At 48.5% G+C, this 17940-nt stretch overlaps 1 pseudogene across 1 annotated transcript in view; it reads left to right on the top strand.

Moving 5' to 3' along the window:
* Positions 1-17940, top strand: part of LOC309553037 (proteinase-activated receptor 1-like) — a 181215-nt pseudogene that overhangs the window by 2739 nt on the left and 160536 nt on the right. The window contains exon 2 of the transcript in view: positions 2973-3140. The product of the transcript in view is annotated as a proteinase-activated receptor 1-like (transcript). The remainder of the gene's footprint in view (positions 1-2972; positions 3141-17940) is intronic.

Below are 17940 nucleotides of genomic sequence, written 5' to 3'. Positions count from 1 at the left end.
GGGACCTTCCACCTCAATTGTGTTCCCCTTTAAAATTTTGTAGATATTGCTGCCTTGTATATCCCTGACTAAATTCACATCGGCTGGCATTAACCAAATAAGCCAATTATATCACCAACAATCTCTGAAGAGTTTCACCACTCTACAAGCAGAATACAACTCGCACACCACGACCGCGTAAGCCTATAATAGTGTTTGCAGCTTTCTCTCAAAAAACCCACCGCCAAATATTCGACTCCCAACCCCACTATGGCAATTCCTTACAGCACTCATCACCTCCACGAAGGGCATCTCCTTCTTTTACAACCTCCTCAACTGTAAACTCCTTTTCTCCAAAACTACACCCATGCTTAAGTGAGAGGAGGAACTTCAAGTGCCTTTCTCTGACTCACAATGTAAAATTGCCCTATGTAGTACTTATCGGGCTTCAAGCTGTGTCACCCATTGGGAACAATCCCAAAAAATCCTCACTAGGTGGTACCTTACTCCACACCGTTTATCAACATTCTACAAATCCCATAGCCCACTATGTTGGCGCCAATGTGGTCAAACTGGCACAAATCTCCACGTGTTCTGGTTCTGTAAAAGCATTACCAGTTTCTGCAGAAAGGTATTTAAAGTCATTTCCGACACCACTGGCATAATACTTGCACCGAATCCAGCTTTGGCTTTACTTTCCCTGGGAATTGATGCCGTTACTCTCAACCTAAGAACAGTCACTACCCATATTTTACTGGCGGCTAAATCAATAACTGCACGACATTGGAAACAATCTGATCCGCCCTCCCACCTAGAGGTACTCCGCCTCGTCAACACGCAATTCTCATACGAGAAAGCATACTCATACTCTATATCTAAAAGCATGCAATTCCACACCCGCTGGCAACCATGGATCACGAGTAAATACTGCACTTCACCCTATTGATGTTCTCATGCTCTTGCAACATTTCACACAAGTCCTGTTGATGACTCATTATACCCATGGCTTGTTCAGATGTAGATCCTTATGTATCCCATACATCAATGTCTTTGTGTTTCATGCACGGTTGTTGTTGTTGTTGTTACTTTTATCATCCACCTACTGTTTATGTATTCTATTGTTGCTCCTTGAAAATCAATAAAAATATTGAAAATAAATTCTTCCACATTCAATCTTAATGATGGGGTTTGTAGAAGTTCATTCAAGGCAGTGTCGATCGATCATTACAATGTTATTTGCCGATGTCTATGAAGTGTTCATCAGGAGTTCAATTTTGAAAGTTGCGGGAGTCATTGTCCGATATCTGTTGTGGATAACAAAAAAGGGGGAGAGAAAAAGGGAAGAAAAGCAAAAGAAAAATGGAGAATGGGGATATGGCAAAAGAGTTCCGGGTCACCTATGAAATTCACGGTGAGAAATTTTCTGTGGGCTACAATGATGTGGGGAGTTTAAGCATTTCTGTCTTGGCGCGGTCTTCTTTGTACTGGTGACGCTGTCAGACTTCCATTACTATTCACCCTGGAGTGTGAATGGTTTTCATTGCCTGGTGATGTCGATCTGGGGCATCTTATGTGGAATTCATCCCTTTCAGGGATTGTGTCCATAGAGGTCGCTCTTCGGAAAGGTAGGTGCCTGCGGGCTTCTGTACCAGTCCGGTAATTAAACATACGGAATATTCAGCACAGTGCAGAAAGATAAGAGCTCTTCTGGAACTCTTAGGTTTGCTGTGCGGCCGTTTGACGTTGCTGATAGGCAAAAGGGAAATTTCCAGCGATAGGTAATTTCTCTGCTTCTAAGGATGTCCAGAAGTGGGTGCAAGTCTCGCCTGAGTTGTAGAGTCGTGGGAGATAGATCTTGGTAGATCTTAATTCAAACTCTATAGGGGTATCTGGGGGTCATCCTAGAACATCATTAAATATTGCTGCGGTTGCGTTTGTGATTTGATTTTGGTCGATCGATTCTGGTAAACCTCTCACTCTAAGGTTATGTCTCCGGCCTCTATTGTCAAGATCTTCTAGTTGTCTTGGAGATCTCTTACTTGCATAGTGTGAAGGTCACTGGTGTCATTTAGGGTTTGCAGCGATTCTTCCTGGGACGCTGTCTTTTCTTCAACATCAGTTACTCTGGCAGTAATGGAGTGGATATCCGCTACTGCAATTGCAAGTAATGCTCAAATTTCATCTGCGATTGATCTCAAATCCTGAAAGGTCAGTGGTGCTGCCAGCATATTTGTATTGGGGGCTGCAGGCATCACATGGGCCTGTGACATAGGCACTGGTGGTGGAGGGGCTGTAGCTGGTGCCGTTATGGGAGCTGTAGGTAGTGGTCCCTGGTGTGTGATATTCTCATCTGCAGAGTGTGCAGCGGAGGGGGGGCCGCGTGCGACTTCCTTGTAGGCCGCAATTGAAGCCAGGGCCTCGCGTAGTGGCGCCTGCTGCCGGAACATGTCCGGTATGCTACAGCTTCCTCCGGCTTGCATATCAAACGGGGACCGGGACCTAGAGGGCGAGGATGGCACTGAGGACTTTCCCATACCTTCTGCAAGTGCTTGTGGGCGAAGGATTAACTTGGATGCAGCTTAGTTCTCCTGTGTTGTGAGGAGCAGTGTCTTCAGGTGTCCATTCGGTTCCAGCGCCAGGCCACGCCCCTCATCATCCTCTTTCATTAGTCATGACTATAATCAGTTGGTTCATGGTGTCATGGCTTAAACTGAACTCAGCTTTCTGTACATACAATAATCTAGGCAGGAGTATAACCATTTTCCTTGTTAACTCTACTTGTATTTTTTTCATTGTTTGTTTGGGAAATGGCCCTCATAATGCTCAGTTGGGCTGACTTGTATATTATTATAGGCAGGTAGAACATTATTCTCTTTGTATACCAGCTATAGCTATTTCCAACCTTATTTCCTATGTATACCATCCCCCCATTATACACCATTTGTCTTCCTACACTTTGTAGTAATGTTCAGATGTCTCTTTTTTCTTTACAGAGCAGAGCCTCGCAGGTTTTTATTGGTTTCAAGAAGCCTTGGTTACCCCACTTGGGCATTCATTTACCCATGAGGAAGTGATATTGAAGGTTAGTCATGAGGTGAGCGTTGTGCTCCTGGATGTCAAGGTTCAAGCCTTTAGACTGGAAAGCAGCAATTTTGGAAGAGGTAAGCCACACTAAGATGACAATATCGATACTCATTATTTAGCTTTTTATCCAAAAGTACAACTTTATTAAAAGTTTTTCTGGTTAAAAAATAACCATGCAAGAGAAATCAGTTTATCAGAAGGGATGAGTTAATCTGCCCAGATTTAATTTGGCTGGGGTTTGAGAATTCTGTTCAAAATTAGTGATCCCAAACCTAGAAATAAATTTCATTGAAATCTGTGGGAGGTGAAACCTGGCAAACTAGTATATGGCTAATTTATATTTTATCTATAGGTATATGGTGTTGTGGTGAATGTGAATGATATACTGAATGAATACATCATCTTTTCAATGTAGCACCCCTTGACTGACCCCTGGAAGCATTAGGGGCCCCCATTGTCAGGGTGGGCTGACATTTATCCCAGGCTGAGTCCATGACTAAAATAGGGTATTGGGAACCAATAGGCACCAGTCTCTTTAAATGTCTTTTTAAAGATCATATTGCTCAAAATAAACACAGAGGGATATGGGAGGGATATGGGTCACAGGTGCCAAAAGCTACACTTACAGACTTCAGATCTGCATTTAGCTTCTATAGTGTAAAGGACCTTTAATCTGACACTGTCGACACTGTAAATAGCACCTCCACCTGGCTAGAAGACTTCTTTGTGTATTCTCCCAAGAGAATCACAAAGCCTCCACCCAAGAGAATCACCAGCCTCTTCCTGGCTCCTTCCTCCAGCAGGGACCTCCTTCTAATTATCAATATTGGTTCAGTTCCTCTTCGATCAGGCAGAACAACTTCTGGGGACTACACCTAGCCTAACTCCAGTCCTCAGCATAATGCACGTACTAGGCTGCACAGAGACTAAAGGCCTAACAAGTAAAGCCCAGGGGAAAGAGAGAACTCATGAGCTCCATCCCAAATATATATACTCTCCTCTAGCATGCACCAGCAGAAATAAAACTTCTACTGGTTGGTCAGAGGGAACATATTCATAAATCAGCATTACTGTGGCATCTCACTCTGTTACCAGGATTATTGATGACACTTACTGGCAAATAGGAGCTGCAACAACAACACTGAGTTTAGGGGAAGACCAAATGAGTGAATGAAATTGAAATCATCATGGACTGTCTACCACCCAGCCTTACAAATTTTGAATAGTCACCCCTGCCTAGGAAAGAGTGGCTACATCAACTTAAAATAAACACCAACAAACATCAAAAAGAGAAAGTAGGGGGTGTGGCTTTCAACTGGATGTGAGCAGGCGTGCAGTGAGGATATCATCTTGGACTTGCTTGTTGTGCTATTTGGCGGTTGTGTGTGTACAAGAACTGTTTGGAAGCTGAAGCTGCTTGCTATCTAATGCCTATGTACTATGAAAGAGGTGTACTACTGGAAGATTGCTGGGAGTAATGTCTGCTCTCCCTGCCGCTGTGCTGCATTACCTGGGCCTATCCCGGTGCTTGGGTCTAGGTGATCTGTGTGCTCTCTGTAGAGTCTCTGTGTGTCTTTAAGGAGATGTAGTGCTACCCCCACAGGAGCCACTGAATATTTTGTGTTCCCTGTTTATCACTGAGCCCTGAGCAGAGCACTACCCCTGCCAACACCACTAAAATACTTTGGCTAGGTAACTCTCTGGCTGCCACACAAAGGAAAAATGCACACACACTGATGGGATAGGTGATTAGCTTGTATTAATATCAGTAAAGTGGTGTAACAGGCAGAGGAAAACAGTTACTTAAAGTTATCAATAGGGTTGAGCGGACACCTAGATATCCGTGTTCGACGGGTTCGGCCGAACTTTAAAAAAAAGTCCGGGTCCGTGTCCCGGACTTTTACCGAACTTTTCCCAGACACCGAACCCCATTGAAGTCAATGGAGACCCGAACTTTCAGCCACTAAAATGGCTCTAAAACACCAAAGGAAAGGGCTAGAGTGCTGCAAATGGCAGCAAAACGTAATAAAGAGCATGGCAAGTGCTCTGCAAACAAATGTGGATAGGGAAATAACTTAAAACAACAAAAAAAAAAAACAGAAAAATAAAACAATGTTCTTCATCTCTGAAGGACGAGGCCCATATGGAGTAGGAGGGAGGTTGAGGTGGTGGTGGATGTGGCGGTGTCATAGGCGTGCGCACAGGGTGTGCCGGGTGTGCCTGGGCACACCCTAATCACCTAGGGCACATAGCATTATCACTCTGTTTGCCAGTGAGGAGATGGGAAAGATCTCCCTTGGACCTGCTCTGCTCTATTTCTCTTTGCCAGCAGGGAGAGTAATGTATCGGGGCCATGTACATGTAGGCAAACACATGCATGTGTATTTAAACTTTGGGGTGCACACCCTAATGCAATAGGCTGCGCACACCTATGGGCGGTGTAGGTGGAAGCGGCGGTGGAGGGAGGACGAGGTAGCCAACACTGCTTCTTTTCACACATTTTAATTGAGGGTACACCCCAAAAGAGTGAGAAAGAGCAAAAATGGAACAATGGGTGGGTAAGGTCGGTATCCATTGCTATTCTGCATAAGGTACGGAAAAGTCCCGTGGGATCCATGCCTGGTTCATTTTAATGAACGTGAGCTTGTCCACATTGTCTCTGGACAGGCGGCTGCGCTTGTCTGTTATAACGCCCCCAGCCGTGCTAAATACCCGTTCAGATAATACACTGGCTGCAGGGCACGCCAGCACCTCCAAGGCGTAAAGGGCAAGCTCAGGCCATGTGCCCAATTTGGAGACCCAGAAGTTGAAGGGGGCAGACCCGTCATTCACTACATGTAGGCGTGTGCACACATACTGCTCCACCATGTTGGTAAAATGCTGCCTCCTGCTAAGACGTTCCATCTGAGCTGCTGGTGCTGCTGTATGTTGTGGCGTGCTGACAAAGCTTTTCCACATTTCGGCCATGCTAACCCTGCCTTCTGAGGTGCTGGCCGTGCCCTGGTTGCGTTGGCGACCTCCTCCTCCTCCTCTGCCTTGTGCTTCCACTGTGGCCCCGCTGTCAGATGGGAATGCCAGCAGCATCGCGTCTACCAGCGTGCGCTTGTACTCGCGCATCTTGCGATCGCGCTCCAGTGAGTGAATTAAGGACGGTACGTTGTCCTTGTAACGGGGATCCAGCAGCGTGGCCACCCAGTAATCAGCACAAGTTAGAATGTGGGCAACTCGGCGGTCGTTGTGGAGACACTGCAGCATGTAATCGCTCATGTGTGCCAGGCTGCCCAGAGGCAACGAAAGGCTGTCCTCTGTGGGAGGTGTATCGTCCGTGTCCTCTGTATCCCCCCAGCCACGCACCAGTGATGGCCATGAGCTGGCCTGGGTGCCACCCTGCTGTGAACATGGTTCCATCTCCTCCTCCTCCCCTCGGAGCCCCTTGCGAATGACTGCCCTGAAAGCCTTGGAAATGTTACCTCTTCATCCTCCTCCTCCTGGAGGCCCAGTTATTGGTGGTGAAGTGGTGCTGTTCCGCAGAGCGACTCACGCGTGCGTGCTGCAGCTGAAACTCCACTATGGCCTGCTGCTGCTTGCACAGTCTTTGCAGCATGTGCAAGGTGGAGTTCCACCTTGTGGGCACGTCACATATGAGGCGGTGAGCGGGAAGGCCGAAGTTACGCTGCAGCGCTGCCAGGCGAGCAGCAGCAGGGTGAGAACGCCGAAAGTGCGCACAGACGGCCCGCACTTTCTGCAGCAGCTCTGACATATCGGGGTAGTTTTTAAGGAACCTCTGCACCACCAAATTCAGCACATGCGCCAGGCAAGGGATGTGCGTCAAACCGGCTAGGCCCAGAGCTGCTATGAGATTTCGCCCGTTATCGCACACCACCAGGCCGGGCTTGAGGCTCGCTGGCAGCAACCACTCATTTGTCTGCTGTTCCATGCTCCTCCACAACTCCTGCAGGGTTTGTGGTTTGTCCTCCAAACAGGCAAGTTGTAAAACTGCCTGCTGTCGTTTACCCCTAGCCGTGCTGAAGTTGGTGGTGAAGGTGTTACGCTGTCTGGATGAGGAGGCGGTAGAGGATGAGGTAGCAGAGTAGGATGAGTTAGGAACAGGAGGCAAACTGAAGCGCCCTGCAATCCTCGGTGGTGGAAGGACATGCGCCAAATTGCTATCCACCTCAGGCCCATCCGCCATTGCATTTACCCAGTGTGCTGTTAGGGAGATATAACGCCCCTGACCGTGCTTACTGGTCCACGTATCGGTAGTTAGGTGAACCTTGGCACAGATGGCGTTGCGCAGTGCACACCTGATTTTTTCCCCCACTTGGTTGTGCAGGGAAGGGATGGCTTGCCTGGAAAAGTAGTGGCGGCTGGGCACGACGTACTGTGGGACAGCCACCGACATAAGCTTTTTAAAACTGTGCGTCTCCACCAGACGGAATGACAGCATTTCAAAGGCCAATAATTGTGAAATGCTGGCATTCAGGGCCAGGGATCGCGGGTGGGTAGGGGGGTACTTCCTCTTCCTCTCAAGTGTTTGGGAGATGGAAAGCTGAACGCTTCCACGGGACATTGTGGAGATGGTTGTTGGTGACCCAGGTGGTGGTGTTGCTGACAGATCGTCTGTTTGCGGGGTGGCAGGTGCCGGTATGACTACAGATGTGGCTGGAGCGGCCGAGACTGCAGCAGAAGAGGAAGCAGGATGAGCCAGAGACGTTTCTTGGTTTTGAAGGTGTGTACTCCACTGCAGCTCGTGCTTTGCACTTAGATGCCTGATCATGCAGGTTGTGCTCAGGTTGAGAAGGTTTATGCCTCGCTTCAGGCTCTGATTGCACAGGGTGCAAACCACTCGTGTCCTGTCATCAGCACATTTTCTAAAGAACTTCCACGCTAGAGAACTCTTTTGAGCTGACTTTGGTGCGCTCGTTCCCTTGCTGCGTTGGGCAGTAGCAGGCATAGTGTCTAGGGCACGGCCGCTCCGCTTCTGCACCCTGCTCCCTCTTCTGCTGTGCTGGTGGCTCTGTGCGACCACCGCCTCTTCCTCCAAACTACTCAGGTCACCTGCATGATGTTCATTCCATGTGGGGTCGAGGACCTCATCGTCCTCCACATCATCTTCCACCCAGTCTTCACCCCTGCCCTCCTTGTCGGTCTCCACAATGCTTAACGCCGCAGCAGTTTTCACCTGCGTTTCGTCATCATCGGAGACGTGCTGTAATGGCCCTTCCATGTACTCATCTTGAGAAATAAGTGGTTGGGCATCGCTGCACTCAATCTCTTCCACTTCTGGGGCAGGGCTAGGTGGATGGCCCTGGGAAACCCTGCTGACAGAGTCCTTAAAAAGAATAAGAGACTGCTGTATGGCTTGGGGCTCAGACTGCTTGCCTGATTTGCAAGGGGGTGAGGTGAAAGACGGTTGGACATTGGCTGCAGGTGCCAACTCTGACCTTTCTGCAGTAGACTGGGTGGGAGACAATGTGAAGGAACTGGAGGCACTGTCAGCAGCAAACCAATCTACTATCGCCTCTACGTGTTCTGGCCTCATCACTTCTAAAGGCGTATGATGCCCTACCAAATACTGATGCAGGTTCTGTCGCCTACTCACACTTGAGGAAGGTGTTTCACTTGTGCGTGTAGCTGGCACAGATCGACCACGTCCTCTCCTTGCAACAGGAGCTCTACCAGCAGCACCACGACCCAGGCCACGGCCCTTATTTGACGCTCTCCTCATATTTCTGTAATTTAAGATCTTGCCCTAGAAAGGTGTTTATTGTATAGCGGAACAAAAGAACAACAGTATCACACGGGTGTATCTCACAGTCAAATATGCAAACTATGCCGCAATTTAATGTTTTTTACACCAAAAGGGTGTGTATTGAATAGCGGAATAGGATAAAAAACTGCGTATCTCATACGCACAAACACAGACTAGGCCCGATTAAATTTTTTCCTACTCTAAAGGGAGGATGAGGAAGAGGAGTATGGAACAGGCAGCACCCTAAAATCTTCAGAAGTATGAGATGAACCTCAAAAACTTGGAAAGGTGGATCTCACACGTACCGACACAGACTATTCCGCAATTTAACTGATCCCCAAAGGTTTTTATTGAATAGCGGAATAGGAAATATGATCAAAAAAAGTGTATGTATCTCACACGTACAGAAGCACACTAGGCCCCAATTACTATTGTTTGTACCCTTAAAAGGATGGATGAGGAGTAGGAGGAGTATGGAACAGGCAGCACCCTCAAATCTTCAGAAGTATGAGATGAACCCCAAAAACTTGGAAAGGTGGATCTCACACGTACCGACACAGACTATTCCGCAATTTAATTGATCCCCAAAGGTTTTTATTGAATAGCGGAATAGGAAATATGATCAAAAAAAGTGTATGTATCTCACACGTACACAACCACACTAGGCCCCAATTACTATTGTTTGTACCCCTAAAAGGATGGATGAGGAGTAGGAGGAGTATGGAACAGGCAGCACCCTCAAATCTTCAGAAATATGAGATTGTGTTCTGTACTGTACCCCACAAAGATTGTGTTCACTGCATCCCAAAAGGATTTTGTTCACTGCACCCCACAAAGATTGTGTTCACTGCACCCCACAAAGATTGTGTTCACTGCACCCCAAAAGGATTTTGTTCACTGCACCCCACAAAGATTGTGTTCACTGCACCCCAAAAGGGTTTTGTTCACTGCACCCCACAAAGATTGTGTTCACTGCACCCCAAAATGATTTTGTTCACTGCACCCCACAAAGATTGTGTTCACTGCACCCCAAAAGGATTTTGTTCACTGCACCCCACAAAGATTGTGTTCACTGCACCCCAAAAGGATTTTGTTCACTGCACCCCACAAAGATTGTGTTCACTGCACCCCACAAAGATTGTGTTCACTGCACCCCAAAAGGATTTTGTTCACTGCACCCCAAAAAGATTGTGTTCACTGTACACCACAAAGATTGTGTTCACTGCACCCCAAAAGGATTTTGTTCACTGCACCCCACAAAGATTGTGTTCACTGCACCCCAAAAGGATTTTGTTCACTGCACCCCACAAAGATTGTGTTCACTGCACCCCAAATGGATTTTGTTCACTGCACCCCACAAAGACTGTGTTCACTGCAACCCAAAAGGATTTTGTTCACTGCACCTCACAAAGATTGTGTTCACTGCACCCCAAAAGGATTTTGTTCTCTGCACCCCACAAAGATTGTGTTCACTGCACCCCAAAAGGATTTTGTTCACTGCACCCCACAAAGATTGTGTTCACTGCACCCCAAAAGGATTTCGTTCACTGTACCCCAAAAGGATTTTGTTCACTGCACCCCAAAAAGATTGTGTTCACTGCACCCCACAAAGATTGTGTTCACTGCACCCCAAAAGGGTTTTGTTCACTGCACCCCACAAAGATTGTGTTCACTGCACCCCAAAATGATTTTGTTCACTGCACCCCAAAAAGATTGTGTTCACTGCACCCCACAAAGATTGTGTTCACTGCACCCCAAAAGGATTTTGTTCACTGCACCCCACAAAGATTGTGTTCACTGCACCCCACAAAGATTGTGTTCACTGCACCCCAAAAGGATTTCGTTCACTGCACCCCAAAAGGATTGTGTTCACTGCACCAAGATTGTGTTCACTGCACCCCAAAAAGATTGTGTTCACTGCAGCCCACACACAGCAAAATGGATGTGGATCACTGACACCTGCATATCTCCTATCCCACACCACACAGCAATATCGATTGTAGTTTGTAGAACACACTTTCCCTAAAATTCAGCAGACTCTGTCCCTAACAGGATTGAGAAGAGATCGTAGATCAGGAGGACTAAGTGCACAGACCCCACCCCACACAGCAATATCGATTGTAGTTTGTAGAACACACTTTCCCTTAAATTTCAGCAGACTCTGTCCCTAACAGGATTGAGAAGAGATCGTAGATCAGGACTAAGTGCACAGACCCCACCCCACACAGCAATATCGATTGTAGTTTGTAGAACACACTTTCCCTAAAATTCAGCAGACTCTGTCCCTAACAGGATTGAGAAGAGATCGTAGATCAGGACTAAGTGCAGACCCCACACAGCAATATCGATTGTAGTTTGTAGAACACACTTTCCCTAAAATTCAGCAGACTCTGTCCCTAAAATGCCTACAACTCGTCCTGCCTAAAACACTCCAACCTGTCCCTCAATTCTATCCGGACACAAATGGTTTTTTCCTGCCTGTCTGTCCCTATTCAGCAGCCAGCACGTTGATGTGTGCTCTCTCCCTGATCTAAGCAGCAGACTGACGTCGTAGCGGCGCTGCCTCGAACTTATAAAGACTTGGAACTTCCGGTTCCGGCGCCGCATGGAGTAGGTGAGCGCTCTCCAGCTCCCGCGGCGTGCCCTCCAAAACCGGCTTAAAAAACCTGCCCACAGCCCAGGATCAGCCTCGAACCCCCCTCCGGAGGTCCATCGACACCCAGGGACCCGGCGGTGCTGTTCAAAGTCCGGCCGAATGGAGCGGTTCCTCGAGAAGGCCGTGTCCCGACCTCCGCCGGCCCCTCCGCAAATTGAGGCCCCGGTCTCGGCCTGCTCCGGCGTGGCCGCGGAGCTCCCAGCCATGGACATCACTCCGCCACAGCCGGGCACGACACAGCAGCCCCCTACGCTGGCTCTCTCCTCTGCAGGGCTAGGCACCTCCACGGAGCAAATAGCTCAGGCTGTAGCAGCTCTGCTAAACCCCACCATTGCGGCCTCTGTGGAGAAAGCGGTGGCTGCTGGCATGGCCAGCATAAAGAAGGAGCTGGAGGCACATTATAAGAGGCTTAATGAGGCTGAATCCCGCTTATCTAATATCGAGGATGAGGTGTACCAAATGCAGGGAACTGAACAGGCTCAGGATAAGCTTAATCGCATCATCATGGATAAGTTGGAGGATCTGGAAAACCGATCGCGTCGGAGCAATCTGCGATTTATTGGGATTCCGGAGAACATTGCCCCCTCTGCCATTCCTGAACTTTGCGCAAAAAAAATCCCCGCTGCCTTGGGGCTACATGGTCCGTGTGTGGTCGAATGGGCCCACAGGATGGGGCTTTACTCCGAAGACCGTAAAACCCCACGCCCGATCATTGCAAAATACCTGAATTATGCGGACAAGTCTGCTATCCTACAAAAATTCCGGCAGACTTCCAATTTCCAAATTGAGGGCATGAAAATTCTAATATTTGCGGACTATTCTGTGGATGTCGCAAAAAGACGCAAAGCCTTTCAGACCGTATGCTCAAAACTGCACCAGGAACACTTGAAGTTCACCTTGGCCTATCCGGCGACGTTGCGCCTTCGTGCACCTAACGGCGACCAAATGGCGTTTCAGGATCCAGAGGAAGCGGAAGCTTTTGTTCGCTCACTTCGCCTGGGGGATCAGGGCCCCTCTTTTTCTTCATCTGCTAAAGCCCTTCCTTTCTCCAGACCGCTAGATCAAAGGAGCCCCAGTAAGAAACCTGCCAAACGGCAAAGATATGCCGATGTGGTCAGCTCTGGTCGCCCGAATGTTCACCGTTGATCTGATCCTCCCGACTGTCTCTGATTTGCACTACTGGGCCCATGTATGGGCCTGTTCCCACTAGGACGTGGGCTTAGAGGACTCGGGGTACTCCCGCCTTTCCCTCAGGTTTGATATCTATTTTGCTCTGTTTTATTGGCATGTCTCTTTTGTTTGTTCCGATGCCTAGGTATATCGTTTACTGTTTCATGTATTTTTACACTGTGTGCTCCTGCTCTTCTTCCGCTTTGTACACCCCGGCTGCCCAGAATGCCAGAAGAGCTGGGTACCTGAGCCATACTGACCACTCGGACCATTAAGTGGGTTTACTACCATGGTTGGACTCGGGGGCACGCTTGGTGGGCTGGGCTCCGTGTTGTACACATGCGGAAAAAAGAGAAGTTCTTAATGCTTACATTGTTATTCTGCCGTATTGCATTGTATGTTTATGCTTGGTTTCTCCCTGTTTTCCTACATTCCCTACCTTCTCCCCTCCCCCCAACGAAGGTGTGCTTCTATCCTCAGTATGCGAGCTCTTGGTTCCGAGAGCTGTCTAAGGTCAGACATGTAATTCCGGTGTTTTACATAACATTGCCCCAGAGTGGGGCTAGGCCGACCCTGCATGCTTCCAGTATAATTCCCCTTTTTCCTGTCCCATGCCTATAGTGACGTGGAATGTTAAGGGCCTCCGATCCCCGGCTAAGAGGATGAAAGTCTTACGACACCTCAAACGGTTAAAGGCGGACATTGCTCTTATCCAGGAATCGCATCTGCCTGCGGAGGATATGAAGCGCATGGAGAAACTCTGGGTAGGCAAAATAGTAGGGTCACCTTCCTCCGGCCGCAAAGCCGGGGTGATGATACTGTTCCATAAGCGCCTCCCGGTGGAAATTCTTTCCACAGACACAGATAGTGAGGGGCGATATGCATCCGCACACATACGGCTTCATGACACTGAGTTAGTTATATCCAACATATATGCCCCGAATGTCCTGGACCACTCCTTCCACACCACAATTGCGGCCCGGCTCCTCTCCCTCCCTGATGTCCCCCGTATTGTGGGCGGTGACTTCAACGCGGTAATGGACCCGGTTATGGATAAATCCACGCCCCGGCAGGGACTGCGCGACACCCTGCGAGCTGACCCCACTCCGCTAGCGTCGTTAATAGAATCACTCTCCTTGTCGGATGTTTGGCGTCACTCGCACCCCGCGGATCGGGAATACTCCTTCTACTCCCACCCCCATAAACGTTTTACTAGAATCGATTACCTGTTCTGCACGGACTCCCTCCTTCCTCTCCTGCGCGACGCCACCATACATTACATTGCGATCTCAGACCACTCCCCAGTTTCAGTATCTCTACCATTTGCGGAATCCCCCCCAGCCCCCCTAATTTGGAGGTTCCCTTCCTACCTTAAAGACAATTTGGATTTTGCCCTGTACCTTCGTCGGGAGTGGGATGATTACTATGTGACGAATAAACAACACAGCAGCTCCCCTCTCCTCTTCTGGGAGGCGGGGAAGGCCTTTTTGAGAGGTCGTATTATTTCCTATGCGGCGGCTTTCAAACGGCACACGAATAGCAGCTACAAAATGGCTAGTGAACGGTTGGCGGCGGCCCAGCGGGCACTGATACAGGCCGACACCCCCACGGTGCGCACGGCATGGCTTGAGGCTAAACGGGACTTTGACACTTGGGCTGATAGGGTTGAAATGATGCACAAAGCACATCTTGCGGCGACATTACACCGCTTCGGTAACAAGGCCGGGAAACTGCTTGCCAGGTTATGCAAGGGCCCGATGTCCACCACGCACATAGGCTCGTTACGGAACAAATCGGGAGCAGTGGACTCCACTCCGCAAGGGGTGCAGGGGATCATGCGCGACTTTTACGCCTCGCTATACGCCTCCGAGGCCATGGACAGCTCAGTAGCTGATTTTTTCCTATCTGGGACTGAAATCCCCAAAATATCCGAAGAGCATTTAAATACACTTAACGCCCCGATCACGGCGGACGAGATTGCGTCGACTATAAAACATCTTGCAGCCAATAAGTCTCCGGGCCCCGATGGTCTTTCCGGGGAATTTTACAAATTAGTCTCCCCTGGTGTGATCCCGACTCTAGTGGACGTGTACTCTTCAATTTGGCACGGCGGACCCTATCTCCAGACGGGTAACCAAGCCATTATCAAGCTTCTCTCGAAAAAAGGGAAAGATCCGCTGGAGCCGGGCTCATACCGGCCCATATCCCTATTAAATCTTGATGTCAAGATCCTATCTAAAATTGTGGCCACGCGTCTGGCCAATATCATGCCGCATCTGATCCACCCCGCGCAGTCTGGGTTCACCAAGGGTCGTTCAGCCACTGTTAACATAAGGAAGGTCCTGGTTGCTCTGGACCAGGCTCGCATACACCCTGGCCGAGACATGGCTATTGTGACTCTCGACGCCGAAAAGGCATTTGACAATGTCAACTTCCAATGGCTGAGTCGGGTTTTGCACGGCATGGGCTTTAGTGGACCCTTTGTGAATCTCATCACTTCTATGTATCTTACACCATCAGCCAGATTGTGTGTAGGGGGGGCGCTTACGGACGAGTTTAGATTACACAAAGGCACTAGACAAGGCTGCCCCCTATCGCCGCTGTTGTTTAACCTCGCTCTAGAAACCCTCTCCCGGTATCTACTGACCAGAGCCCCTCTCCATGGTATTCGCATAGGCTCTCAGGAGCTGCGCATATCCCTTTTTGCAGATGATGTTCTACTGTTTACTTCAAACCCCACAGCAGACATCCCCGTAATAGTTTCCGCGTTCAACAGATTCAGACTGTGCTCGGGTCTCAAGATAAATTATTCTAAAAGCGAGATCCTCCCTTTGGGAACTGGCCCCCCTCGTCCATGGGAAAGGGAATCCCCATTCATGATTGCATCTAATCACATTACCTATCTGGGTATCAAGATAGGACGCACTCCGGCATCAATTTACACTCTGAACTACCCCCCCCTGTTGTCCAAAATAATGAAGGAACTGGAAAACTGGAAGGAACTGCCGTTGTCGCTTTTGGGGAGATGCCACCTTATTAAGATGGTTAGCTTTGCCCGCCTTCTCTATCTCCTGCAAACTCTTCCCCTATTAATCAGACATAAAGATGCGCAAACCCTGCAGAAAACTTTCTCCCGATTTCTATGGCGGGGAAGGAGACCGAGAATCTCGTATAACAAATTGCAACTCTCCAGAAGCGACGCGGGTATTAACTTGCCTAATCTGAGAATGTATAATCTGTCTTATTTGCTCAGGGCTGCTCTGGACTGGGTATCACAGACCTCACATTACTCTAATTATGAACTTGAGTCTCAGATGGCCAGTCCATTCTCCCTAACTGCTCTTTTGCATGCCAAATGGGTGACGCTGTGCCCTGATCTACGTCAAAATATACTTTTGAGGGACACTGCCATAGCGTGGAGGGAGGTACGAAAACTACTGAAACTGCCAATACACTTTTCCAAATTCCTTCCAATACGGGGTAACCCGACTTTCACTCCAGGATTGACCCATTTCGTTTTCCACCAATGGGAGGAGAAGGGTTTGATTACCTTCGGACAACTGTGCGACACCAGCTCGGGTACTCCCCTTCCCTTCCGGGTCGTTAAAGATAAATTCGGTGTCCAGGACAAGGACCTTTTCTATTGGACACAATGCATTCACTATCTCTCCTCAATCACTGGGAAACCAGGGACCCGCTTTCATCTGTCTTTAATTGACTCCCTGCTGGATGCTGACACCTATACTATTTCCACGATCTACAAGCCCCTCTTGCGGCAATGCCCGCCGGCCTTGTCCACCTCTACTGCCTCCAATTGGCTCAAGGACTTTCCAGGCAATGACACGTTACCCAATATGGTCAAGGGTCTCCAAACCACCCTTGCTCTAACTCCTAACTCAATTTGGAAAGAGACCCAACTAAAAATCTTCCATCGGCGCATATTCCTTTTCTATCGGACAAAACCATGCCGGACGCCCACAAATGCCCTTTGTGTCTGGTGGTAAGACCTTCACTCCACCACAAATTTTGGTCCTGCCCCGGTATAAGTCACTTTTGGGACCAAGTCCTTTTGTACATTACGGACGTCACCAAGTTCAGCCTACCCAAGGACCCTATGATACTCCTGTTCGGCTACTGGGACAAGAGACTCCAAAAATGGTCTAGCCCCCCCTCTGGGACACCCCGTGTGTGGATCCTGACTTGTCTACTAATCGCCAGGAGGACTATCCTAAGCAACTGGATCTCCACATCTCCTCCATCTCTCTCTCGGGTCAGATCAGAGCTCTCCACACTTCTCACAATAGATATCGCCAATACGGACTTCTCAGCTTTATCTTCAAGGGAACTCTTCCACCTGAAATGGGACAGATATATAACTTACACCTTTCCCCAGACTGATCCCACTATGGCTCAATACAGGTTTAACTTCAGAGACTCGCCCAGGACCTTACCCCCACAATCAGATTCACCTTCCAACCTCAAGGACCATTGAGGCCCCCCCCTTTCCCTCTCCACCCACCTCCCCCCTACTTTGCCAGCAGACGTTCTCTGCTCGGACTTCCTTTATGCTTAAAGTATGAAAATGTTTTTGTTACAGCTGTTGTTGTGTTCTGTGTAATGTCTGAAAAATTTTCAATTAAAAAAAAAAAAAAAAAAATAAAGACTTGGTCACATGCTTCAGACGGCCAATCACAGCTACTGATACATTTGCAGGCATGGCTTGGATGGCTTAGGCACACAAGTTAAACGCTTGTTGATTGGCTGTTGAAAGCCCGCCATGAAAAGCGCGCCAAAGCAAGCAAAACCCGGAAATAAAACGACCGAACACGGATTTTTACCCGAATATACAGTAAAGTGTCCGTGTCCGTGTTCGGGTAAAAAAATCCAATTATTTGGTACGAACACGAATAATACAGTCCGTGTTCGCTCAACACTAGTTATCAATAAGAAAGGTAATGCAGAAAAAAGGCAATATAACACAGGACAGTACCACTTTAAGACACACCCACCCGTCCTGCAGGACTGAAGATATAAACGATAGCTCTCAAACTGAGAGATTTTCCCCAGGTGAGCAAAAGGAAGTAAATAAACACAAGGCTAAATCACTTGTGGGCTCTCAGTGAAAAGAGTCAAAGTTTGAACTTCAGGAAGTTTGACAAAAACTCTTCAACAACTAAGCCAAAGCAAATGATTGACTTGTCTGCTGGCTAGTTGGGGCCCATACGTTGGTGCATACTAAAGGATGCAGTCTCTTTGAGAAGAAATAGAATTATCCCTGCAGACGGTAAAGTGGCCAGCA

Source organism: Pelophylax lessonae (genome assembly GCF_965119305.1).
Source record: "Pelophylax lessonae genome assembly, chromosome: 4".
Taxonomy (NCBI): Eukaryota; Metazoa; Chordata; class Amphibia; order Anura; family Ranidae; genus Pelophylax; species Pelophylax lessonae.
The sequence above is the reverse complement of the archived record's forward strand: the minus strand, read 5'-3'. Positions and strand labels throughout refer to the sequence as shown.